Source organism: Lagenorhynchus albirostris, chromosome 19, assembly GCF_949774975.1.
Source record: "Lagenorhynchus albirostris chromosome 19, mLagAlb1.1, whole genome shotgun sequence".
NCBI lineage: Eukaryota > Metazoa > Chordata > Mammalia > Artiodactyla > Delphinidae > Lagenorhynchus > Lagenorhynchus albirostris.
In genome coordinates this window covers 60,587,620-60,598,212 of record NC_083113.1, presented here as the reverse complement: position 1 = coordinate 60,598,212, position 10,593 = coordinate 60,587,620, and positions in this window count along the sequence as shown.

The following is a 10,593-nucleotide window of genomic DNA, read 5'->3' as shown; positions in this document are numbered from 1 at the left end:
AAAATGGGATGGGAGCGCCAGCCTTTTGGTTTGATCGATAAGCACAGGCAGAATCTGGCACAGAGGCTGGCTGAGAGGGCAAGCCCCGCCCTTTGTTATTCTCTCCCTGCCCACGTCTTCCAGGTCTTTAGAGCTGGACAAAGAAGGGGCCACTCAGGCACTGGTCAGACACAGCTGCTTCACCTGCAGACTCAGCTGCCCTGACGAGGAGGTGAGAGGTCAGGATGCTAAGTGCGGGCAACCTCCCTTCCCGCCGCTGCCCTTCCCGCTGAGCCTGGGCAGCCCCAGAGCCCCTCTACACACAGTCACCTGGGAAGGGCGGCCCTCGCCCACACCTGCCGAGAACGGAGTCTGGAGCCGCGCCTGCAGGAACCGGACCACCCGTGAGTCTCGGAACCTCTCCTGCCCCCCTGCACACAGTGTCCTCGAAGCCCACACCGCAGCTTCTCTAACGCACGTGCCGTGTACCTGGGCCTGTGTGCTTCAGTGCAACGGTGTCACCACCTTGAAATTCTTAACTGTTGAATATTTTATCCTTCAACTCACTTTTTCTAAGAGAAGTCTGGTGGAGAATGGGGCACACTGTGAGCAGAGCAGGCCCGCACAGTGTGGGCTCCCAGCTTACGGCCCCGAGGCCCCGGGAGCTCAGGGCTCCCGTGGGAGCCAGCAGCGCAGGTGCACAGGCTGCACGTGAGGACGAGGTGGCACGAAGCCTCTCCCGCTGGGTAGGTGACGGTACTGACAGCTCCAGGAGGCCACGCTGTGCTTAGACCCAGAACTCAGTTCTGGTACAGAAAGGAGGCCCCATCCTCTCCTCTCTGAACAAGCTCCCTGCCCCTGAGGGAGCCCTAACTTGGCCCAGTCCTGTTCCCACCACAATGGGTTCAGGAAGGCCGAAGCGGGGAGCCCAGACCCCATGACTGCGAACAACGGCCCTTAGTCCCCCTCCCCGTGCAGGCTTGTGCAGCATCTCTACGTGAACCACGTGGATGTCAATAACAAACAGCCACTATTACTGGCTCCCTTCTTTCATGCTTTTTTAAGGGAATCTGTGTGTCTGTGGCTTTGTTTCCCTATGGGAAGAGAAGCACCATAACCTTTCCATCTTCTGCGGCTCTCAGCAGCGGCCACGGGAGGGACGGAGTTGGGGGTGATGCCGGCAGAGGGGCTTCGACTGAAATACTGCGGGGGAGGGGCCCCAGAAACTTCCAGGGGCTTCTCACCTGCACCTCCCACCAGAGGTGGCCCTAGAATGCCCTGCAAGGCTGAGCAGTTCAAGGCCTGCCCCCTCCCCTCCCCTCCCCTCTGGCAATAAACCCCATTCCTGGTGAGGCCGCCAGCCCCCAAGACGCCCCGAGTCCCTGGCCCCCATCATCCGCGGCCTGCACAGAAGATGGATGACCTGTGTGGTGGCGGCGATGGTGTGCGACCCCACAGTGCAGGCGCAAACAGGCACTCCGGCCTCTCACCCAGTCTCGGCTCACCTCTAGCAAGGGGGCTGGCGGCTTATACACCCTCCCGCCACGGGCAGCTGCGTGCTGAAGGGGGGCTCGGAGGAATGTGCGCCGCCTGACACGCGCTGGGCTCGGCTCGGGACGCCTGCAGGGCCTCCACCTGACACTGCGGGTGCCCTGGATGGCCACACAGGACACCAGCAGCCTCCATCACATGTGCCGCTCTGACCGCAGTGGCCCCATGGCTGTGCCAGCCCCACCGGCCTGCTGCTCTACCGGGACCCTAGCTGAGCAGGTGAACGCGGAGCACAAGAGGGTAAACTGGTCTTTGGCTGCCAGATCCTGCCTGGTCGGCCACTAGCCCAGCCAGTACCTGAGGCAGAGCTGCGTGTGGGGAGGGTGTCACCCACAGACGCTGTCCTCAAAGCTCAGGCCCCTGAAAACTTACCAAAGAGGTTTCCTTAAGTTCGTTTTCAAAAGTAGGAGGCCGTTCATCTATCAGCCAGAGAAAACTCCTGTAACATTCTGAAATATGTACTTTAAGATCTTATTTTGCAAGCTCTCGTGCTTGATGTCAACAGCTTTGCTGTTTTTTTCTTTTTCTCGTAATATGCAGGTGTTTAGAAAAAAAGAAATTTAGAAAATACAGAAAATAAAAGCCACTCATAATTGTATAGGCAACACCAATTAATACAGCATCTGGTCACCACACACAGACACATGTGCACACACACAGGAACACACGTGCACGTTTTTCTTCTATGAAATCTTTTGAGCCCCCATCTTACCTTGTCACCGGCCTCTGTTTTTGCTCACCAAGACGAGCCCGCTTTGGCCTCGTGACCGGTAGGTTTCCATGCAACTCAGAAGCAGGCGGGCAGCAGGGGCTGTGAGGGGTGGGCACCGCCTGGCCCAAAGTGAGGAGACAAGAGCGAGCGCTTCTCCTCCGGGTGCAGTACCTTCAGGGGCCACTGGGGGAGACACCGAGGAAGAAGCCTCTCAAACGCCTTCCCTTCAGTTTCCATGGTTACAACGTGCCCCGCGTCCCGGGGTCGGACGGGGGTTTAACAGACCTTCTCTTGTTGGACATGAAAAGTGTTTCCAGAGAGAATCTGTCGAGATCTTGGCCTGGCTTGCTGCAGGGTTACCCATGTGGTGCATTCGGGGCTCAAGGAAGTTCTGCAGCTTCCCGGGTTTAGGGCTAAAGCACACCCCGCCCTCACCCCTCCCGCGGTCACTGCATCTTCCCCTCCAGAGGAAGGTGTCTGGGACTATTAACTGCAAAGACACTGCCGAAGAGGACAAAGGCCATGGCTGGCCCGGGGCTGGGGTGCTCCCCGGGGAGCAGAGGGGACATGGGACACTCACTGCTGGTCTCACCTGTCCTGCGTGCTTATCGTCCTTCTCCGTGATTGTGCGGCTTTCTGCCCCCGGGGGGGCTGCCAGCGAGGGGCTCCCGAGACGCTGCAGGCTGGGGTTGGCGGTGGGAGTGCTGGAGGCCAGGAAACCCAAGACCCTCCAGCAGGTCAGTGCGGTGTGGACAAGACCTGGCCTCACTGGATGGCTAGGTCCTGTCCTTCGGGACGCCCGCTCTGGACCCCCGTCGGAGGTGTGGATGTTTCCCCGATGCCCACCTTGGTCTCAGGAGGCAGAAGAGAGACTGGGTTATCCCTCCCACCCGCTGCCCGGAGAGTCACAAGGGCCCCTTCCCAACAGTCGGAGCAGGCTTAGCAGAGGGAGCGCTTGGGTCTCACAGGGTCACTATGGACAGGGATTTACTCCTGACCAGGATCCTTCTTTGCTGGTTCTGTTTCTGTGTTGTCTTCACACCAAATCTCACAAGGACAAGGCCGGGTTTTTACAGCATCACTGGCCCGGGGGCCAGCGAGCCTCCTTATGGTGTGTTTGTTACAGGCAGGGAGACAGGGCGGCTGGTGTGACGCTCCCCCAGGCGAGAGAAGGGACCACACTAGGTTGTGTCTCCTGCGGGGTTTCAGGGGTGCTGGCAATAGGGGCGGCCACTCCTTTTCTAAATATGTCAGACAACCGCTGAGTTCTGAAGTTATTCATGAAACTTTTTTTTTTTTTTTTTTTTGCAGTACGCGGGTCTCTCACTGCTGCGGCCCCTCCCGCTGCGGAGCACAGGCTCCGGACGCGCAGGCTCAGCGGCCATGGCTCACGGGCCCAGCCGCTCCGCGGCATGTGGGATCCTCCCGGACCGGGGCACGAACCCGCGTCCCCTGCATCGGCAGGCGGACTCTCAACCAGTGCGCCACCCGGGAAAGCCATGAAACATTTTTTGAGCACCTGTTATATTGCAGGTACCACACATGAGAGTTGCAGAGGTGGAGGTGGGCAGAGCTGGGTGTCAGAAACCAGCTCTACGGTCGTGGAAGAGGCTGGGGATTCCATGAGATGCCGGCTTCTGATGGCACAGTAGACATCTTCTACCACAAATATTAGCTGCAAAGATACATAATAAAGAGAGAGGCATGACTCTTGCAGCAAAAATAAGGGTGTGGGGTGGAGGAGAAGGTGGCAAGAAGGGCTGAGCAGAGAGAACAAGCAGGTCCTGTCACTCCAGTGGTGAGCGTGCAGGACCCAAGCCACCGGGTCAGCTCGGTCAAGTCCCTGCTCTGCACTTAGTTACCATGAAGCCCTGGAGCCTCCACTTCCCCTGCTGTTGGGCTGGTACAGGAAGTTCTCAGCACAGTCACTGCTGCCATCCATATGAGGCTGAGGGCCCTCTACATGTGGTGTCCCGTCCAGCAGACCCTCGGCCATACCCTCCGAGCCCAACTAAGGCCCAGATGAAGCCTCACTTCGCTGGGTGGCCTCACTGGGGACCCAGGTCCCCCTCCCTGCTCTCACTCCAGGACGCCCTCACCCACAGTCAAAGCGAGTTCGTGGCCAGGCCCACACTCCACCCCCGAGTGGGGAGAAGGAAGGGGCTGGGGGGCAAAGTGCCTTCAGGCAAGTGGTGCAGGAGCTCACCCATCACCCCTCGTGGTCCGTCCCTGGGAGCGTGGTCACGGGTCACGTGCAGCTGCAGTGCTTCCTGTGAGGACGCGAGCTCTCTGCCATGAGCACTGAAGCAGGAAACCCTGAGTGATCTTTCCGAGGCTGGAAGACTCCCCGGTCGTTGGGACGAGAGATAAAGCCAGAAACTGGGTTCTTGCTGGGACGGGCCTTCTCTAGACCCAGCTTGGGGACAGCAAGGGTGGGACAAGGGGCCCCGTGGAGACTGTGCAGCCGAGTGACAAGCCCACGTTCACCCGGCGGGAGGCCTTTGAGGGGTCTGTGACGGAGGAAGCCCACCCCATGAGACAACAGAGGGTTTCAGGGACACACGGCAGCAAAATCAGGGGAAATATGAAGACTCTGGGAAACTAAAGTACGAATATCAAAGAAACTCTTCCTGCCCTGAAGGTTCCCCCTGACATGAGCAGGGGACAGCTCCAGGACTGCAAAGGTTTTTGTGGTTTCAAGCAGCAGAGACCCTGCTCCACAGCAATGGGGCTGGGGGGCTCGGGGGGCCACGGGCAGAATCCCACAGAGATGGGTCGACAAGGGCCACAAAGCACGGGGGCCCTTCGGGGATCGTGGGGCTGCTGTTGTCCGGGGTCGCCTGCTGGCGGCCGCACCCCTGCCGTGTCCCTGCTGCTCACAGACCCTCCCCCGCGGCTGCTCTGGCCCCATTCCCTTCGTGCTCCCAATTCGTGCCCCTGAAAGCAGCAACCTGACTGACTGCTCCTGATTCCGGGGCCAGCAGGACTCCCTCCGGCTCTCCCTCCCCAGGCGCCAGCCTACTCGCAGACTTGGCGGCGCCCCAGCAGCTGCTTGTCCGGAAGCTTCTGTTGGTCTCACGAGGCACCGCAGGCAGCACTGCCGTGTCCATATACCCATCGTTTCCGACCGACACCTGGGGATGGACGCTGAGGTTCACGGGAGGTACTGGGCATTTCGTAGCAAAGGGAGCTGTGAGAGGATGTGCTCTGTCCCCTCCTGGCCTGCGACCAGCAGCCACTAACGCTTCCTCCTGGGCCTCCACGCCACTCACCAGGCAGCACAGGCTGTGCTCGGATCGCCCTCCTGACGCGCAAAGCCATTTGGGGTCCTCTCCGTGGACCAGACACCAGAGGCTTGGTTCTAGCAACCAGGACACACTGCCCCGAACCCGTCGGCCCAGCCTCACCACTTCTCTCCCTCTGGTTTGTGTGCTCAGCCCCAGCTCCCGCAGCGTGGCCAGGGTCCAGACAGGACTCCCCTGACAACGGTAGGGGAAAAGGGAGGACAGAAGGGACCCGAGAGCAGTGCGACAGATGGAAAGATGGGATATAGAAGACAGCCCTCCCCTCAGCCACCTAACAGTTTCTCAGCCCCTGAAGTTAATGGTGCACAGGGTTCCTATAGTAACAGTCACATCAAAGGATGACGTGAAGATTTCTGAGAAAGTAAACAAATCATTTGGGAATAATTATAAGACTTTGGTGAAGTATTTGAGCTGCCACTTACATCACCTGATGCAGTTTTGTTATCTTCATAGTGAGTAGACTAAAAAGCGAAGATATTTAATTTTAGAGTCTTTTTAAATACATTTATTTACTATTTATTTATTTATTTTTGGCTGCCTTGGGTCTTTGTTGCCGTGCGCAGCCTTTCTCTAGCTGCAGCGAGCGGGGGCCGCTCTTTGTTGCGGTGCACGGGCTCTAGGTGCACAAGCTTCAGTAGTTGTGGCCCGTGGGCTCAGTAGTTGTAGCTCGCGGGCCGTAGAGCACAGGCTCAGTAGTTGTAGTGCGTGGGCTTAGTTGCTCCGCGGCGTGTGGGATCTTCCCGGACCAGGGCTCGAACCCGTGTCCCCTGCACTGGCAGGTGGATTCTTAAGTACTGCACCACCAGGGAAGTCCTTAATTTTAGATTTTATATTAATTTGTTTGGTCGTGCTGGTTGTTAGCTGTTGACACCATCAACTCTTCTCCCCTTTGTCCCCACAGGAACCTCTGCAGATGGCGATAAGGATACGAACAACATGGCCACTGCCTACACCCTCAGGCAAGCCCCTCAGTGCCACATCACAACACGTTCACCATCAACCAGCACAGGGGAACCATCGGTGTGCCCACTGCTGGGCTGGAGTGACAGGTCAGGGGTCAGGAGGGGGCCACCCAGTGATGCAATCAAATCTACATTTGTCCCAGCTGGTGAGGCACAGACACAACCCAATCAGAACAGGCACCAGCGGTAAAGACGTAAACATAAGACATGACGCCATAAAACTCCTAGGAGAGAACGTAGGGAAAACATTCTCTGACATAAATCATACCAATGTTTTCTTAGGTCAGTCTCCCAGGGCAATAGAAACAAACATACAGACAAAAAACCCAAATAGGACCTAATCAAACTTACAAGCTTTTGCACAGCGAAGGAAACCATAAACAAAACGAAAAGACAACCTACACAATGGGAGAAAATATTTGCAAACGATGAGACCTACAAGGGCTCAACTTCCAAAATATACAAACAGCTCATACAACTCAGCAACAAAAAAACAAAACAACCCAATCAAAAAATGGGCAGAAGACCTAAACAGACACTGCTCCAAAGAAGACATACAGGGGACTTCCCTGGTGGTCCACTGGTTAAGACGCTGAGCTCCCAATGCATGGGGTCCGGGTTTGATCCCTGGTCAGGGAACTAGATCTTGCATACCACAGCGTAAGATCCTGCATGCTCTAACAAAGATCCCGCACGTGGCAACGAGGATCCCGCGTGCCGCCAAATAAATAAATAAATATTTTTTAAAAAGAAAAGGAAGAAGAAGAATACATGAAAAGATGCTCAACATCGCTAATTATTAGAGAAATGCATATCAAAATTGCAACGAGGTACCACCTCACACCGGTCAGAATGGCCGTCCTTAAAAACTCTACAAATAATAAATGCTGGAGAGGGTGTGGAGAGAAGGGAACCCTCCTACACTGTTGGTGGGAATGTAAATTGGTGCAGCCCCTACGGAGAACAGTATGGAGGTTCCTCAGAAAACTAAAATAGAACTACCACATGATCCAGCAATCCCACTCCTGGGCATATGTCCAGACAAAACTATAATTCAAAAAGATACATGCACCCCTATGTTCATAGCAGTACTATTCACAATAGCCAACACATGGAAGCAACCTAAATGTCCACCAACAGATGAAGGAATAAAGAAGATGTGGTACGTATATACAATGGAGTACTGCTCAGCCATAAAAAAGAATGAGATAAAGCCATCTGCGGCAACACGGATGGACCTGGACACTATCATACTCAGTGAAGCAAGTCATACAGAGAAACACAAATACTGCATGGAATCATTTATATGTGGAATGTATACATGACACAAATGAACCTTTCTATGAAACAGAAACAGACTCACGGACATAGAGAACAGACTGGTGTTTGCCAGGGGGAAGGGCTGGGGGAGGGATGGAGTGGGAGGTTGGGGTGAGCAGATGTGAGCTTCTATATACAGAATGGATAAACAACGTGGTCCTACCGTACAGCACAGAGAACTACATTCAATACCCTACGGTAAAGCATAATGGAAAAGATTATTTTTAAAAAAGAATGTATACATGTGTATAACTGAATCACTTTGCTGTGCAGCAGAAATTAGCACAACATTGTAAATCGACTATATGTCAATAAAAACATGTATCAGTTAAATAAAGAAGAAGACACCAGCCACTCAGAACAGGCACTCGACGCATGAGAACAGACCCCGGACCAACTGGCACATGGGCCAACCAGTCAGAAGAGGCGGCTGCTGCAGGCGGGGTCCTCCCGGCGCACAGGCTGACGGTGAGCCCCGGGCGCAGTGAGCCCTGAGGGATCCCTGGAGGAAATCAGAACTGTACCCACAAGCCCCCTCCTCTAACTGGCAAAACGAAGTGGCTCTGCCTGCCACAAAATTAGACCACACCCCCTGGTGAAACCGGAAAACATTCCTGGCATCCTGACCCCGGAAGTGGTGACCACATAACTGAAGGGGTCCCAGGACCCCCCAGTTTGGTGCTGGGACTAGGAATATGTTGATCAGATCTCAATCCAGGGGAAGTCTCCTCCTGGGTCAGTTTTGGAAGGGGGTGGTATGAATTTATCAAAGTCTGCTTCTCTGCTGAGTGGTGAGCCAAGATGAGCCCTGAGGTGTGCCTGACAAGACAGCACCCGGGAAGCCAGTCACTTAGTGGAGGGAAGGCCCCCCACATTTGGTGCATCTGCTCTCTGGCGGCACCTGTGGTCCCCGCGCTGACCACCACGTGCCTGTGTGCCGGCCACCCCCAAGCTGAAGGCTTGTGGTCGCAGCCGCAATCACAGGCACCAGCAGCACCAACCCTCCCATCCTCGGCCCGACCTCGAAGTCCAGCTGAGGCCAGCGGATGCCTCGTGAACTATGTTCTACGGTGGCCCATGTGTCGCTGCTGAGCAGCAGTGTCATGATGCAGGCCAGGGGTCCTCAGCCTGGCGGAACGTTAGAACCCCCTGGGACTCACTGACCCACAAATGCTCCCTGTCCCAGGGCGAGGGCAGCCAATCCTGGACCAGGCAGTGACCCGAACGGGCACACGGGTGCAGAAAGCAGAGTCCACGACACAGACAAGGTGCGGCTGTCCCGGGGCAGGGAAGGGGCCTCATCTCTGGCCAGAGCTCTCTGATGCCCCGGCTTAAGACTAAGGAGGCTTCGGGCACAGGGGTTGTGGTGGGAACAGACTCGGAGCTGCTTCGGAGACGTGCAGCGCAGGACACATGGGTGAGTGAAGGACAGAGGCAGCTTCCCGTAAAGAAACAGAGTGCACAGGCTTGGGGTGGAGGAGAGCCCGACGAGGGCTGGGAAGCAGGGCCTGGAAACCGTGCCTCTCTCTCTCCCGCGCTCTCTTCTTTCACGTCTGCCCTCTTCATCTACTTAACTCCCGCTCTGCAGCCTGACGTCTCTGCCCTTGCGTATCTGCACGCTCCTGCTGCCCATTCATTCAAGGGATACCGATGCAGCACCTACCTCTGGCCAGGTCCTATCCCAGGCACGGGAACAGCCTTGACGCAACAGACAATAACCCAGGTCCTTGGGGAGCTGAAATGCTACCGGGGGCCAAATGCGCCCCTCCTGTGACCCCCACCCCTGGCTTCGCCTTCCTCAGCCTGCCGGCAGGCCCCCTGACCTCCAGCGCCTGTCACCCTCTGGCACCGCCCATCGTGTGGCCTTCTCAGCTCATAGCACCATGTGAAATGGCCTTCCCCTCGTCACCTGTGTCGCCTCAGTGTACCTGGCGATGCTCAATATTTCCTCAGTGGAGGAAGGTCCCAGCTGCCCTCATGGCCCTTCCGCTGAGTTCTGACCACAAATTCCCGCCACAGCGGCCTGGGAGGACTCCCGGGGTGGGGCGTGGAGTAGGGGCAGGGGCTCGGGCACCCTTGGTGTCATAGCGCAGCTGCAGTGCCTCAGCGGGGCCCCAGAGGCTGGTCCCACGTGGGCCTCTTCAGGGGCTCAGGGTAGGGCGGGGACCTCCCAGCGCCAGCACAGACCCAGACGGCGGCCCGACCGGCTGCCTTCTCCCTAGGACAGGAGGACGGGTGACCCTCGTTGCTGCTCAGCGTCTCGGCCCCCCGGGAAGAACGGTCAGTTCCAAGGTACTGAGCACCCTGTGTGTAGTTATACGTTTTACCTGCATGATCTCAACTCCCTGAAGCAGAAACGCTTTGGGCTACCCACCTGGAAAAATCAACGCGAGTGCTTTAAAATCACTGCACTTAACACAATCCAGACGCGAAAGGCCCCACCCACCTGCCAGGCGGTCCAGCGGCAACTCCAGGGATGCAGCTTCTTTCCTCCTCAGCGTGTGTCTTCCTTAGGGCCTCTGTCTGTCCGCCCGGGGCCGGGGAGGGGGCGGGGCAGGGGGGGTGGGGGGGTGGAATGCTCCAACTCCAGCATCACACTCACCTGGTCAGAAAGGAGTGGGGAGGAGGGAGGAGCTCAAGGCCTGTGTCTGGTCTCTTTTTACAAGAGGCCCAGCAGGTAGACGTGCACTTTGTTCCCCCTCCTGGCAGCAGGGTCACAGCTCGGGGTCACGCGGCGAGCACGGCATGGCTGGCACTGGGCCTA